Raw genomic sequence first — 16,869 nt, 5'->3', positions numbered from 1 at the left:
GACCAGAGCTGAGCTGCCACCACCCTTCTGGCATGCAAGCTGCTGTAGTACAAATGCTTCTCCCTCAGTTTAACCAAGAGCCAGGAACCACTTAATGATCTCTAAGGATGGCAAGCTTCAAAATGATAACACTTCTCTCCTCCCCCAACATGGGGCTGTGCTGAAGAGCAAATAGTGATAAGGAAAGTAATGATAATTTGGAATTGGTTTAAATAGGATTTTTGGAAGGGCCATGAAGCTCCAGAGCATCCCATCTTGAGACAAGGAATAAAGCAAAGCTTTGTCTCTTAGTCTGGATGTTAGGAGGAAGTTCTTCATAGAAAGAGAGATTGGCCTTTGGAATGTGCTGCCCAGGGACGTGGTGGAGTCACCATCCCTGGAGGTGTTTAAGAAGAGACTGGGTGGGGTGCTTGGTGCTTAGTTGGTGCTTGGTGTTTAGTTGATCAGATGGTGTTGGGTGATAGGTTGGACTCAATCTCAAAGGTCTTTTCCAACCTGGTCTATTCTATTCCTCACTGCATTCACCTTCAGACTTCCTCCAAGGCACACAAACTGGCTGTTCTCAGACACTATACAGAACCAGAGAGACTCAGAGCTGCTCCCCTCAGAGTCCCCTCCTGGGATCCCCTTCCCATGTGCCCTGCCTCTTGGCATGCTCTGCTAAGCTGCATGCTCGCAGTGTCTCAGTAGTTATCAAATCTCTTCTGTCTGGGATGCTGGTGGAAGAGTCCATCTCCATCATGACTCTGGGCACCCCAGAATTCGTGTTCTGAGGTCACAAACCCCTGCAGAGAGGAATTTTCTAATTGCAGACACGCTTGTAGGGGTTTGAGCACCATGGGAGCCTGGTGTGTGTTCACAGCAGGAAGGAATGCTATTTCCAGCCACCACGGCTCCTCTTTGTGCCAAGAGGACAAATGAATAATTTTCCCAGCCCAGCTCCTCACATGCCAGTGTGTAGCCTGAAAGACCTTTATTGAGCCTGTACCAAGGAAGCATGAGTTAATATTCACATAGAGCAAAGCCCCAGCATACGTTCAGCTAGAGACCTGCAAGCACACACGGGTGCTTTTAGGCCTTTACAAGATGCCTAAAACCAAGAGATGTTTTCTTTCAGAGATACCACAGTCAGAAGGAAGGAAGGAAGGTGGTATCATGGGCAAGGAGGGGCTGAGCCCCTGGCCTTTATTCCCAGAGAGGGAAGATCTCCAGACCTATCCCACCACCACCACCATCTGCAGCTACTCGCTCTTCTCAGAGGAGAAGGAAAAGACTCTCCTGAAAAGCCTGCAGTAAAGCAGCTCAGGAGGGGAAAAGCAGCAGCTGGGAAAGGGGGGCAATGTTAAAACCCAAGAAGAGATGGATGCTGGCCTGGAGCTGGTTGTGGATGTTGGCTGTGGGGCTGCTTTCTGCCAGAAAACCCACCCGTTCTGGAAGCCTGGCAGCCTGAGCAGTTGGAGTTAAAACACCCATAACCCCCGAGGCTTCAGCAGGAAAAGGTGCAGACATCTGTCTCTGAAGAGACAATGGCTTTTCCTTTGCTGCTCTTCCCCTGTGGAGATCCCTCCCTTACAGAGCAGGAGAGAGACCCTGCCACAGTGCAGTGCAACCTTCTGCACAAGGCAGGCCACAATGCTTCCTTAAGAGAGCTCCTTGTTGAACTACAGCATCTCTCCAACAACAACAAACCCCAGAAGAAACCTAGTGTTCATTTTACACGTGGAGCTCCTCATTTTCCTGTACAGCACATTATACAGCCCTCTCCTCCCTGAACTCCCTCCAACTTATCAGCAACATTCCTGTGCAGCACTCCTGCGCTGACCAAGCAGCACCTTGCACGGAGGCAACACCCTCCCTGCCCCTGCTCAGGGCTTCCATTTTTGAGGAGGTGTTTGGCCTCCCATGGTTGTGTCCCTCTGCCTATCAGGACAGCTAGACCTCCCAGAGTCATTGTGCCTAGACCAAAGCCACAGAAATATTCAGGTTAGAAGGAACTTGTAAGATCATCAAGTCCAACCACCTACCCAACACCTCCATGACCATTAAACCCTGTCCTGAAGTGCCACATCCACACTTTTCTTGAATGCCTCCAGGGATGGTGACTCCACCACTTTCCTGGGCAGCCTGTTCCAATACCTGACCACTCCTGCAGTAAAGAAATTGTTCCTAATATCCAATCTTACTCTGCCCCGGTGCAGCTTAAGGCCATGACCTCATCCTGTCATTAGTTACTTAGGAGAAGAGGCTAAAACCAGCTTCATTGCATCCTCCTTTCAGGTAGCTGCAGTAAGGTCTCCTCTCAGACTCCTCTTCTTCAGGTTAAACAATCCCAGCTCCCTCAGCCTCTCCTCATATGACATGCCCTCCAAACCCCTCACCAGCTTTGTTGCCCTGCTCTGTACCTGCTCCAGCACCTCAACGCCCTTCTTATCCTGCAGGGCCCAAACCCAGACACAGTGCTCGAGACGCAGTCTCCCTGGTGCTGAGCACAGTCCCAGCAGCACGTCACAGACGACAATCCCTAGGCAAGAGACATGCTGTGTAGATCCAGCTTCTCTTTGGAGATAACACTAAGTTCTCTGGATAGCAAAGGGAGTCATGGTAAGAGGCACCATGCCCAGGACACCATTGTGACTGCTCCTGCCCAGGCTCATGGGCAGTGCCACATAACCTCTCTTGTTCTCTTTACAAAGAAGGCAAGGCCCTGGCACACTTCTGCATGGGACATATTGAGCTCTCCAGTGGCTTTTCCCTGTTGCTCACAGTCAGGGAAGTAGAAAACACCAGAATATCTGAGTTGTTAATCTCTAATGCAGGCAACAACATCTGAATAGGGTTAAGCATGAACAAACCTGCAAATTCCTGTCCCCAAGCACGCTGCCTTTATCACTGCCCCTCTTGTAGTTGCTAGTTAACAGCCACAGACTCTTATCTGCCTGCATCAGCCTCCAAAACAGAGCTTTAATTTTACATTTTGCTGGCACGTTTCCCAGCTGGGGACATTCTTGCATGTGAAAGAGCCATACAGGAATCCATCCCCTCCTCAGCACACAGCTCCTTCCCTCAGTTCCTTGCTGCTGGCCTTAGGGAGGTCATCCCCTCTTAAGAAAGATCTTGCCTAGCTCGTGGAAGTGCAGGCCCATGGTGAAAGATGGACTTGAATTCCTATGCCGCCTTCTACAGTTGCATATTATTACCAGAAATAGACACCCAGAACAGTCAGCTACTGAGGAGCTGAGCAGGGGGAATAAAGCACAGCATTCAAGGCTCCCAGCTGAACCCCAAACAGCCACACAAGACCCAGGCTAAGTGTTTCCCTCGAGGTGCATTCACTTTCCAAGGTCCCTGGCCATGCCAACCACTTCAAGCCACTTGCTGAAGTAGCAGCTCACTGTGCAGTCAATACAAATACCAAGAGGTCCCACAAAATGTGAGGGAGAAGCAGTTTGCTTGGAGGAGGACCACAGCCCCCAGACAGACACGAACCCTGCATCCTACCAGCTTTCAAGACTGCTTTCACCTTGGTGTTTGCCACAGCACTGGCTGAAGCTTCCCCACCTGAGGTATGATGTTCCCATAGGTGAAGCTGTCCCTCACTCAACCAGGCAGGTCTCCTGCCATAGTGGAGGCAGGTGGCAGGGCAAAACCTGATGACCTGCCTTGCAGCTTGAAGGCCAGGGCTCTTCCCCAGCAGTCACAGAGCATGGCTGAGTGCAGCCCGAGAAAAGCTGGGGCAGTCACAAACTCAAACTCAGTTAGTGAAAATTAGAGGGCATGGATGATGCAGGATTGGAGCAGCATAGGCTGCCACTGGGACTGCTTTGTATCACTGTCAATCACTCCACTACAGCCAGCAGCCTTAAATTCATCACAAGTATGAAACACTTCCTTTGAGTTCTGAATTCTGGCAACACTGAAGAAGGTCAGGACTACAAGAAAGATACAAGGAAGCACCACCAGTTTGGTTGCAGCTTAGGGAGCAAGCTTCAGAACCATAGGACTTAAACCTGTTTTACAGCAGGGAGAGTAAACCACAGGGTGCACTGGGGGCAACTGGGAGGCACTGCGGGGGACTGGGAATCACTGGAAGGGACTGGGGGAGACTGGGAGGCACTGGGAGCAACTGGGAGTTACTGGAAGGGCAGCATCAGGGGTCCTGAAGAGCTCATTTGGGGGGCAGGAGGGTCCTAAACCAAGCTGCTTTGAATTCCCCCTGGCCCTTGAGGTGGACTAGGAGCGACCTGTAGCAATTGGGAGGGTCTGGGAGGCACTGGGGGAGACTGGGAGGGAGTGGGGGACACTGGGAGGGCAGCTTCAGGGGTCCTGAGGAGCTCATTTGGGGGCCAGGAGGGTCCTAAACCAAGCCACTTTGAGTTCCCCCTGGTGCTCAAGACCACACAGCACTGAGGTGCCACCACACCAAGTTCTCAGTGTCATCTCAACCGCAGACAGGCTGTGGATAGGGAGTGTCCCATTTTCCATTTCAAGCAGATGTCAGATGCCTCACAGTGTCACTCCTGCATGGTTCACTGACATAACATGTCATCACCACCCGTGTCCCCAACACTGGGCACTTGGAAGAGTCAGCTCGGCAGGGTGCTGCCCCATCTGGTCTAGGTAGTGCTGCACCAGATGATCCTTGAAGTCCCTTCCTTCCAACCTGGTGCACTTCAGGATGTGTTTCCGAAGGAGAAGGTGGAAAAGACTGTCTGGAAATAATCCCTGAATCTGATGGTGGCTTCCAGTGAGGGTGGGAAATGCTGTTGACTTTACAGGATCTGCATTATGGTCAGTTGGGAGCATTTGCCCTTTGTTGATCTCAGACCCATGGCTCAGCCCAAGCCCCTGCAAACCAGGTATTATGTGGTGCAACTTCTTGATACCAAGGGACTCAGCACAGCAGGGTGCTGACCACGTACAGCTCCCATGGAGCCTAAAAGCCTTTGAAATGGCATGGTATGCTGTGGAGCCAAGGCAGCTCCTCACTGCAGCGGGAAGAATGTGACTTGCATTTAAAAATATACATTAAAAGTAAGTCCCTTAAACTGGCACTCTCAATGTTGTGCTGTACTCAGCCATTTCACAGATGCACAGTTTAAGGGTAGAAATGAGTACTGGATCAACCTGACTGATCCCCTGGATACCCCATGCCTACAAACAGGGTAAGATCTCCATCGGAGTCTAGCGAGGAGAAGAGAAGCAAACGCTTCACCAGAAGTTCATTTTAGCAGTCACTCCCCATCACAGATGAGCTGTATGCGAGCTCCTCTACTTCTGGACACCAGTTCTTTCAAAGGACCCAGCAGCCTGGTGGGAAAGGCTGAAATACCTGGCATGTTGGGGCACCGCTTGGAGCAAATGGAAAGAATTGCTTTCCAGGTTCACGGCTGGAGCAAACCTCACCATCTTTGGTCAGGACTTTGCCTTTGGCTTCTTCAACATAAATATATACCTACATTTATAAAGTTAAACAGACACAAACCCCTAGTACTAAGACAAAATGCTGTTCCACCACCATTTTTCTCCCTAAGGACAGAGTAAGAGTACAACTGAGAGGCAGATGTAAGCCTTGCTCCTGGAGGCACTGCTGAAAGGTGTCTGGATAGCAGTAGTGACAAGCACTGAATAAAGCCACAGCCCTGCCTGTGTACCCACGAAGGATCTTCTCAGCTTTCCAGCACTTTTTGTCATCCTTCCGCATAACTCTTCCCATTTTCTCTACATTCCTTCAAGAAGCTGGCAGCAGAAAGCCACGCTGATGTAAGACAGAGCCTTGAAGTAAACGTAAGGGTTACAGACACAAAGCTACCTCCTCACCCTGATTCATTACCTCCCCATTTGTGTGTCCAAACCCAGCAGCCTTTTCCAGCTCAGACCTGGCAGAGAAATCTCCCTGGAGCCGCTTGCTCATCCCCCTTTGCAGATCATGTTCAGGACATGGCTTTCCAGAGCTGTAACTCTCCACTCTCCTGCAGGAGAATGATTTTGTTTCAATGGCTCCACTCACCCAACGAACTGCAGTGGTCCATCCTGCCCCTAGCAAGAGCCACAATTCACCAAATCCGTCCCATCTGCGCCTCGCGCCAGCGGTGAGTCACATTTCCCTCTGCCCCGCTGAGCCAGCGCAAAGCTGAACCGGCTTCTCCCTTCATTGAAGGGAAGGCTGAGCGAGGCTCCCTCTTTGAAAATGCAGTCTTCATAGATCATGTTGCAGAGACTCTTGTGTAAAACGATCAAGCTCCAGCTTAAAATAGCAGGATTATTTGTTCCCCTCCTCTAACGGCGGCAATGCCGGAGCCCGGATCTTTTGCCGCTGAAAAGCCATTTTCTACACTCACCTTCAGGTTAATCCACAAGCAGCTGATTTATTAGTGTGCTAATACTGTCCTTTAGCTTGGCGTATCCTTCGCCCTCCTTGCTGTTTATACTGGCACTTTGGTTTATTTACTGGATGCTGACTCTCTCTCAGTCCCTGCCTTCACCTCCTAAGCCACTTGTTTTATTGATACTCTTTGGCATTAGGCATTAATTGGGTTCTCATGTGCCGTGTTAACTGCCTGAGACACCCAGGCACATCTCATCCATAGATCTCCCTTCAAACCAATGGTGATCTTCTCAAAGCACTCAGATTTTGTTCTTTGAGAAGTACAAGACACCTTCCGTAACACCAGAGTTTCAAGCATGAGTTATTTTATCTTTACCCAGGACTAGTGCCATGCTTCTGGGGCCATGCCCTTGGCAATTTTCAGAGCCATCCCAATACAAGCACTCTTCCAGCCTCCTGGATGTGCTGTGATCCACCAAGACTGATTAAAAATGAACATCAGCAAGCTGGAGATCTCCTCGTGCTTATCTACTGCTCACCTTGTTCCAAGGGAGCATGCTTCTTTCTAAGTGCAGCCACCAGCAAAGCTTTGCCAACCCACAGCTCCCATGCTACACAACTCCTACACAAGTCCCTGCAGCCCTATTTAGAGGGATCAACTTTTGGATAATCAACTTATCCTTTCCCTGCTGCTGTCCCAGATGGCAGCCTTAATGGCCATCAAGCACACACAGCTCAACAAAGGGAAAGAGCCTTTAAAAAGTGAAGTTTCTCATCAGACAAGATGCTCTTACAGAAAGCAGATATGAATTTATTGCCCAAATGACCTTCCAGTCTCCTCTGTAAACAGACAAAAAAGCCAAAGTGAGGAAGCCTGGTAGGCATGCAGCAGGCTAGGCCACCACAGCTCTCCTGCTCTTCTGCTGTGCTGGGAGAGGGAAAAGACACTTGAGTGCTTTTCATGTTTTATGAGGCACACTTGGGAAATTCAAGATGCCCTGGTCAGGTCCCAACCAGCCTCACGCACATTTGGGACCGTGCCACAGAGCACTCAGCACCCACGTCATCTGGCCACCCACCATGAGCTCATGCACGTCCAGAGGATCCCTGAGCTTGTGCAGGTTGCCCAACCTTAAAACTTCCCTGGGCGAGCAACACCAAGGTTCAGGGAGCTAGAAAAGGCAAGGGAAGGGGCGGGGGCGGGCAGGAAGCAAGCCCCAGACACTACTTTCTAAAGAGCAGATGTGGCTATTCTGGCTAGTGAACTTCCACTTTAATTTCTAACCCACAGAGATGGGAAATGATTCATGAAAAATCAACAGGATAAAATTAGCTGGGAGGCAGAGAGATAATTCATACAACCCAACCGTCATGGGCTGAAGTGCCAGCACTACCAGGGCTGCCTGGCATTGCAGCCTCTGGTGCCCTTCAGTGATGGGCACCCGGCCAGCAATCAGCTCCACATATATTTCCTTCATGTCTAAATTAGCCCCTCTGGAGAGCACATCCATCTTCTAACAAGACAACCTTTCACTCAACACTTTCTTTCCTACAAGTCTCAGTTTTTTCTTAACTCTTTTTTTTCTTTTCAAAGATTACCTGCAGCACTCTGTCTTTTTCTTCATACTGGAGATTGTTTAGTGGTGTTGGGAGGCCAGGACAGGACAGACTGATGGGACGGACAGGCTTGAACAGACATCTGTAAGCCATGGCCAAGCTATGCACAAAATTCAAGCCAGCCCACTGGGGCAGAAAGCTCACTGCCTTCTACCAGAGCGCTCTTTCCCCACAGCCAGCCTACAACACACGACAGTGACACCAAGTGCTGGTCTGCCTAGAGACACACTGGTGGGTTTTGGTAAGACTGCCCTTCAGTTCTGCCACACGAACCCCACAAGACACAATTCCACCCCAGCCACAGAACAGAAAGTTTATTGGGCAGATGGTATCACTTACAAATCACAACCCCAAGTTCTTTATCCCAAAGGGAGATGAGAAACCCCTGCTTTTTGGCACCTGTTTACTAAGCAATGCCCCTTCCCACCACCCAACTCAAATGCCTCAGGAATCAGACATCAACTTGCTATGTCTCTGCAGCACTGATACCTCTAGGCAGGCAGTCTCCCATGCCGGGGGGGTGCCCATTCAGCTGGGACCTCTGGGTACGGATGCAAAATGAAGATGAAGATATTCAAGGTCAGATTTGACAAGGCTCTGGGCAACCTGATCCAGTGAAGGATGTCCCTGCTTACTGCAGGGCGGGTGGGCTAGGTGACCTTTGGAGGTCCCTTCCAACCCAAACCATTCTGTGAAGTCCTCTTTTGTTGAAGGATGGTACACGATGGTTCCTCTCTCTCTTTCTTACAGTGGTTTCACTCTACTGGGGCTTCAGGACACAGCAAGCAGCTCCTTTCTTTTTACTTGTCCAGAAAAAAGGGAAAGAGTATTTGGAGGGGAAAACAAGAATGTAGGAGCAAATTAAACTGTCACACGTTCCTAAAACTCTCACAGTCTGGCTCAGTCCTTCAAAAGCAGTAACAAAGACACCAGGCAGAGCAAGAACAAATCAGCTGTCCCACAAAATGCAGAGGAAGCAAAAGCAAGAGCCATATTTACTCCTCCTGGTTCCTACCCTCTTGCAGGCCACTGGGGAGATAAGATCTCCCAGCACAAGAGACATTATTCAGGGCTGGTAAATCTGTCTGCAGGTTAGGGGCTCACATTACAGGGCTTGGATGAGCACTGGCTGAGCATGGGTCACACCGACCCCCTCTTCCTTGGGGCAGGCAGCGGTTCAGATACTCCCAGTGTCAGACCTGCCAAGAAATCAGATATCCGTGTGCTGAATTCACCACCACCACCATCTGAGCTGCACATTCCCTTCCATACAGAGAGAGGGTGTGCAGACTCTGTTTTGTAGTTAGCTGCGTGAGGATATACAATTTCCAGCCTGGGCCAAGCACTTCTTCAGCCCCCACTCCTCAAGTGCATCTCCTGCATACAGGTATTGGGTTGCACAGAAATATCTGGTCCTCTACACCATGGACATTTTAAAATGCTGATTAGCAGAGGCATGGAAAGAGCCCAAGGACTCATTCCAGTCCAAAAGGAACGGGGAGCATGTCACAGTGACTTCACATACGCAAGACACCGCACAAAAGAATCCAAAAGCAACATTTCAACACCTGACTACAGAATGACACCTAGCTTTAAAAACCCCAAACACCAGACAGGTCCATCAGACCTAAAGAGCATGTGTTAGCATCTGCTTTGCTTGGTGCTAGCTCTCAACATGGCCAGGAGACGCTGTAAGTGGATCCACCTTTCTGGAGGTCCATCCTTTACAGCAGCAGCAATGCAGCGTTCAGCTGGTGGGACCACTGCAGCCATCCACCGGTTTGGGAAGAACTTCTCAAGGAACAAAGCACACACAGATCATGCCTAAGAAAGTTCTCCTCCCAGTCACAATGGGATTTAAAAGCTTCTGGCCCTCAAAAGCTTACTGATCCCATTTGAGGTCCATAAAGATAATCCACATGCCTAGATATATACCCAGGACAAGTGCAGAACCTATTTTGTTGTTCACAAAGGTATGTTCCTGTGTCATCGGTGCTGATTCTTCCTCCAGTCCAAGAGTTTTCATTAATTTCCTCTGAAGGGATAAAAGGACTAGATCCTGCACACTGGGGCACATTTATTGTAATCCTCATTAGCTTTTATGACCAAAAGGCCCCTAATTCAAAGAAAGCAGCAGACCACATAAAAAACTCAAGCAGTCTCAGAACAAAAGACCCAACAGCAAAATCCCCTCAACAGACACAGATAGGAAGTCAAGGTTTAGCCAAGGGGAAAGTGTGAGGAGGAATGTGATAGGAGTGGGAAGATAATCCAAACCAAACTTTGTGTGTCCACTCAGCATAGTCAAATATTGTTTATATGATCCATTTGCAAAAAGAAGCTTCACTGTACTGAAAGGAAAGTACTGGACAGGTTGGTTATCGGCCTGGAAGCAGCTGATATCCCTGACTTACATCAGCTCCCATTACTGGCCTCCAACACTCTGAAACACCCTGAAAGGGTGTTCATGGGGGCCACAGGAGCTACATGCCCACAGCACTCTGATCCACACCCAGGAGCCTTGAGACAGCATTCCCCAGTGCAAAAGGATGACCTGGCTTGGCGATGTTCAAGAGGGTGGGCTCCCCAATGTGCCAGGCAGGAGCCCAGGTAGCTCTCAGGAGCAGATAAGCAAAGCAATTCTAGAGCTGCTGCATGAGACAACCCCCCACATCACCTCCCCACACGTGTTCATGACTCTGACCTCAGACATCAGCAGTAGCACCCACGGGCAAGCTTCTACTGCAAAAGCCAGCCCCCAGCTGATAGCAGCACAGGCAGCCTGGTTAAGCTGTTGGGGTCCCCACTCTGGGACAAGACCCTCCAGTCCAAGTTAAACAAGCCCTGCTGAAAAGCCAAAGCCTAAGGAGGAGAGAAGAAAGGGAGCACAGGAACGAAGCCATTTATCCCAGCATGCTCAAACTGGATGACTTTGCCTACAGTATCCCCTTCTGATGGGCCCCTTATTGATGGCTGTCTGTGACCAAGGGACTGCACTGAAATGGTCTTCTGCAGTATGCATCACTGATCTCCCTCTGGAGGCTGCCAGCTTCTGCAGCTTAAACCTTAAATTATATCTATAATGTTTTTACCTTCTGACTGTGGAGAAACAGCTCCCAGGCTGAAATGCAAGAGTGCTGCCTCCCAGAAAGGAGAGGAGTCTGAAGATCAGCTCTCAAGACATGAGCCATCCTGCTCGGACAAACAGACCAGTGACCAGGAAGCACAAGAGGTGTCAGTGCTTAATCCCTTGCCTGTCTGTCAGCAGAAACCCAGGGTCTTGCAACTGTGTCTTGAGTTTGGGATAGAGGGAGGACAAGTGCTAGTGCTGGTACCACCTTCACTGAGGACAGCATCTAGACCTCCAGAAACCCACACTGTAAACATGATTCATGCCTGCTCAAAATTGACCCCCTTCACCTCTGCTTTTCTCCCTCCTTGCTCTCAACCATCCTGGTCTTTTCCATAAATAAAGTACTGTGTGGTAATCACAAGGAGGGCATTTTAAAGCTGTTGGTAAGTCTGAAGGAAGGGATGCCATCCAGAGGAACCTGGACAGGCTGGAGAGGTGGGCTGAAGAGCATCTCATGAGGTTCAATAAGGCAAAGTGCAAGATCCTGCACCTAGGTCAGGGCAAACCTCAACATCAATCCAGGCTGGGGGATGATGAGATTGAGTGCAGCCTGGCAGAAAAGGACTTGGGGTGCTGGCAGGTGAGAAGCTGAACATGAGCCAACAATGGGCACTTGCAGCCCAGGAAGCCAATGCCATCCTGGGCTGCATCACGAGAAGCATGGGTAGCAAGTCAAGAGAGGTGATTCTGCCCTCTGCTCTGCTCTGGTGAGACCTCACCTGGAGTACTGTGTCCAGCTCTGGAGCCCTCAGCACAGAAAGGCCATGGACCTGATGGAGCAGGTCCAGAGGAGGCCACAAAGATGATCAGGGGGCTGGAGCACCTCTGCTATGAGGACAGGCTGAGGAAGCTGGGGGTGTTAAGCCTGGAGAAGGCTCTGGGGAGACGCAGTACTGGCCTTCCAGTACCTGAAGGGTGCCTACAAGAAGGCTGCCGAAGAACTGTTTCCAAAGGCCTGAAGTGACAAGACAAGGGCCAATGGTTTGAAATTGGGAGATTTAGATTGGCTGTTAGGAACAAGTTCTGCACCATAAAAGTGGTGGAACACAGGAACAGGTTGGTAGCTGAGGCCACATCCCTGGAGATACTCAAAGTCAGGCTTAACCAGGCTCTGAACAACCTGATCTAGTGGAGGATGTCCCTGCTTACCGCAGGGGAGTTGGACTAGATGCTCTTTGGAGGTCCCTTCCAACCCAAACCATTCCGTGATTCTATTTGATGCTTGTGTTGCCCTCCTCCTCAAGTTTCTTCTTGATCTACCCCATCCGCTCCTGCCTTCTGAAGAAGGCAGAGGACTGCTCTGTGTTTTCCACTGCTTGCTCTCTTTTACCTGCATACTTCCTCCCTTTCTGAAGCACTGTCCCCGCCCCCTTCTTTCTGAGGGTGGCAGGCAGGGTGACACAAGCCTGTCTCTCACCATGTCCTCTTTGCTTTTCCCCCAGGCAGCTGGACTTGCTACCAGAATCCACTTGCACAGACAAGTTTAACTAGAAGGGATTCCTGAAAAGGAGCATTTCACTGTGCAGCTTTAGAAGGACCACTGGAAAGGAAGGAAAAGCAATGTTTGCTCAGTTGGGCTTTCTTAAGAGAGCTGGTTGTTCATGGGTCCGGGGTACACATGTTCCCAACGGAAGGTGGGCATCCAAAGGTCCCGCTTGAGCTCACACCACCGAGAAACAAGAGCTCTTACGGCTACCCAGCCTTGTAGCTTCAGATCAAGTTTTAGCAGTTCATTTATTCTGTCTGGACATCCTCCAGTTAACTTACAGGGTTATTATTTGACTGTCAAACAAACAAAACAAAGAAACCCCAAGCATTTTGTCTTTGGGAGCGCGCCGAGGTTCTCCATGTGCATTCTCACACGCAGGCCACCACCACCAGATTGGCAATAACAATTCTAAACATCCTCCTGCAAAATGTCACGCCTATCAGGTTTATTTTAAGAGCTCTGGCGATGGTTAGCAGAACTTGCAAGCCAGACCAGCAAGGCAGAGATCCTGCTAGGGGCAACTTAAAGAATGAGGAGATAGGTAGAACACACCTATTTCTCTGCCATAAATAGACAGGGAGGTTAAAAAAAACAAACAACAAAAACTCAACCCCTCCACATACTTGGTTGTGAATCAAACATCAGGAGCCAGGAGTTATGAAAGGAAAAAAGGATATTTGAAAAAACAAACAAACCAACAACAGCCCCAGAGGATCAAGTGTACAAAAAGACCTCTCTTGCCCAGACTTGTCATTTTTCTTCTCAATACACGTACTTTGATTCCTGACTTGGGGCTGCAACTTCCACTCACTGCAGCATAATCACACCACCAGCCTGCTACAGTGCAGGAGCCCTCCTGCTCTGGGCTCCTCTTGCAGCATTGTGGCCACAACCTCACCCCCTCCAACCCACTTCAGGCATGCCCATCTCTTTCCAGCATGGAATAGGAGCAAACAACATGCCCCCACCTTGTCCCAATGAAACTGACCTTAACTTAGTACATCAAAACCTGGGTTTCAGGTTTTAAAGCCCTTTCTTTTGTCCTTATTATTTGAAATTAGGTATTACCTTGAAAAAGCCCTCCTTCTTAAATTGTCCAAAAACCCATTGCTACCAGCGACCAGTGAAGCTCATGGTGAGTCAGTCTCCCCTAAACTGGCCCAGGCAGCACTGTGCTTCATGCATGCTCCAGAGAGATGCTTAGAAGAGCAGCAAGGTCCACACCAAAGCTAGTGCAGCGCTGGCAGCCACTGGCCCTACGTCCCAGCCCAGCAGAGCTGCAGGACAGGATGGAACATAAGCACCTTCACGTCCTGCTGCTCCATACTGCAGCAGGATCGGTCAGCTCATGTCTTTGCCAAGAGTCAGGGCAGGCAAGCCACGGGAACAGCTTGCCCAGCGAGGCTGCGATGCCCCGTCCCCGATGGTGTTCAAGGCCGGGTTGGACAAGGTCTAGTTGTCTGCGAGGTGACCGTGCCCATGACAGCGGGGCTGGAACTAGATGTCTCTAAGGTCCCTTCCAACCAAACCATTCCATCTCCTGTGGGCACTTCAAAGCCTCCAGCTGATCAACCTCTCCTCCCCCGACACAAACCCACCGAACAGCCCCACACTTGAACTCTCGGTAGATCCACGAGTCCTACGGCGCTCAGCCTGGCACCAAGTCGTAGCGCAGGGCCGGAGCGCCTTTCGGCTCCGTTACGGCCGCACACCTGTAGTTCTTATGGATCTCACACAGGACACTGGAATCTTTTCCCTACAGCAAAGGGGAGCGGGGTGCAGCTCCCGCGGGGTTCCCGCCGCTCCCGGGGCTTCGCCGCCACCCGCTCCGCCGCGGGAAGCCCGCGGCGCTGTCACCGGGTTACCCACTCCCCCGCTCGTCGCTTCGCGACCCGCCGCCGCCGTGTCCCCGCCGCCCCCTGACAGCCCCTCGCGGTCCCGCCCCCGCGTTCCGATGTGGCCCTCGCCGGGCGCCCATTGGCCGCCGGCCGCGTCACTCACCGGCCCCGCTAACGGCCGCTGGGGGAGGGAGACGCGCGGGGGGAGGTGGGGGGGGACGACGCTGAAGGGGAAGGGCGGGAACGGAGGGGAACGGGTCGGGCCCAGCGCCCGTAGGGGAAAGCCCAGGGTGGGGTAAGGGAGAAAGCAAGGGGGTGCTCCGCTACCTGTGTCCGTGGGTCACCGCTACCGCTCTGCCCGCTGCGGGCACCCCCTCAGCCGCGCACCGGACCTGAGCTGGGTTTACCTTCCCCCCTCTCCTCCTCCCTCCCCTCCGCAGCCATTTTCGTGGCCACCTTGGCTAGCAGCGGGGCTGACTCACCTCGGCGCTGCGGGCGCGGGGGGCCCGCCTCGGCGTCGAGGGGCCCAGGGAGACCGGGGGAAGGGAGGCTGTGTCTGGGGGGGGAGCCCGGTTGGCTGCGCCCTCCCTCCCCGCCGGCCCCGCTGGCTAGTCCCAGGCGAGGACGGGTCCCGGGGCCGGGCCGGGCTCGGCGGTGGAGGAGGCGGCGGCGGCTCCCTCCCTCCCGGCCGTGACCACCATCTTATTAGCACAGGAAATGACATGGAGAACGGAAGAGAGGGGCGTTCGGGGGCCGAGCCCGGGGACCCCCCGAACCGGGGGGGAGGCGCCGTCGGCCCGCCCGGCCCGGCCCGGCTCGGCAGCGCACTCCGGGGAGCCGTGCTGCTGCTGCCTTCTCTCCGAACACCCGGGAAGGGGAAAAAACACCGAACAATGCAAAACACACCCGAAAAGCCGCACAAAGCCGGGAGGGAGAAAACATCCAGGAAAAGCCAAACCAACCCAAACCGCCCCCGCTTCCCACCTCCTGCTCCGGAGCCGGCGGCGATCGAGGTGGGGGATGTCAGGGACGAGCGGTGGCCCAGGGGGCCCCCCGGCCACCGCCACCTGCCACCGCCCCGCCGAGCCGCAATGAGCCCCCGGGGGACGGCGGCGGGACGTGCCCACAGCCTCCGGAGGACGTGCCCCAGGTGCTCCTCCGGTGGCCTGCGGAAGGGGGCGAGCGGCCCCGGGGCCAGCGTCTCTGGCAGCCCGGCGGTGCGCGGCTGTGCTGGGAGCCTCATGCCCTTCTGCCAGCAAAAACAGCGACTGTAGAGACAGTGTGTTTCCCCGGCTCGGTGTCATTTCCAGTTGCACCCCTCCCCCCCACCCCCCGCAAAAAACACACCCAACCCACCCAATAGCAGCGACGGCGAACCCGTACCCTCCAGCTCTGCACGGGATTTAGGGGCAAGACGACGGCTGACAAAAAGTGGGCATGATTTAATGAAGAGAGGAAGCGTGTCTCACCAATAAAACAAATCCTAAATGAAACCATCTGCAAGCAGTAAGTTTGGAACAATGCAAACTGCTAAGCTGCTCTGCCAAGAGAGGCACGGCGGGGTTGGGGGGCAAAGAGAGAGGGATGGATAAAGTAGCCATAATTTTCCAGTGCCTCCGGGTGACAATGGGGTTGTATGGGAGCAGGGTTGTGATGACGAAACGTGTGCTTGGATGCTTGGAATGACTTCCCCTTTTCTGCAGCCCTGAGCAATAACATGCTTTCCTAACATCCTCTGCCCCGAGGTGCCTGCTGTAAAAACGGTGTGGAGGGGAGAAAAACATCGAGGAGAGAGAAAAAGGATGTAGCCCAAGCAAAACACAGAGGCCTGCTCCTACCATCCTCGAGCTGCTTCCGTGGCTGCCGTGGGGAGTTTGAGGGGTTCCAGGACCTCAGGATCATAGAATCAGTGAATTCTTAGGGTTGGAAGGGACCTCAAGGATCATCTAGATCCAACCCCCCTGCCATGGGCAGGGACACCTCACACTGCAGTAGGTTGCTCAGAGCCACATCCAGCCTGGCCTTCAAAACCTCCAGGGATGAGGCTTCCACCACCTCCCTGGGCAACCTGTGCCAGTGTCTCACCACCCTCATGGGGAAGAACTTCCTAACATCCAATCTGAATCTACCCATTTTTAGTTTTGGTCTTTGTTATTAATGACAGAGCCAATTAAAGTCAATTGAATACAGTTTTAATTTGAAAACAGCAATTTTGAGGCAATAAGAGACCTGCAAAACAGCGCTGGGTGCAATAACACACACTAATCACACTCTAACTCCCCTTTAAATATTCTACTCCTAATACATATGCATATAAAGGTGGGTTTATTTAAATTAGATCATCCTTCTGGTGGTCATTCAGTGATGTAATCTTCTGGTCAGCACAGCTGGTGGGTTGTGTGCTGAGTCCTTGTGATTGTGTCTTTTTAGCTCTGTTGTTACAATCAACGTCCTTCCCAGGGATGAG

General features: G+C 51.9%; 1 protein-coding gene across 4 annotated transcripts in view; it reads right to left on the bottom strand.

Annotated features, from left to right (window-relative positions):
• The window catches only part of PRDM11 (PR/SET domain 11), a 47,475-nt gene extending 31,752 nt beyond the window's left edge, over window positions 1-15,723 (bottom strand). For 3 of the 4 annotated variants that reach the window (XM_054161420.1, XM_054161423.1, XM_054161424.1), the window contains exon 1: window positions 14,885-15,091. The gene's annotated coding sequence lies outside the window, so the exon portion shown is untranslated. Of the gene's footprint in view, window positions 1-14,884; window positions 15,092-15,386 lie in introns of those variants that run through there. The other variant, XM_054161421.1, reaches the window with a different exon arrangement.
• Between the last annotated feature and the right edge of the window lie 1,146 nt (window positions 15,724-16,869).

Source organism: Dryobates pubescens, chromosome 5 (genome assembly GCF_014839835.1).
Source record: "Dryobates pubescens isolate bDryPub1 chromosome 5, bDryPub1.pri, whole genome shotgun sequence".
NCBI classification, from domain to species: domain Eukaryota; kingdom Metazoa; phylum Chordata; class Aves; order Piciformes; family Picidae; genus Dryobates; species Dryobates pubescens.
The sequence above is the reverse complement of the archived record's forward strand: the minus strand, read 5'-3'. Positions and strand labels throughout refer to the sequence as shown.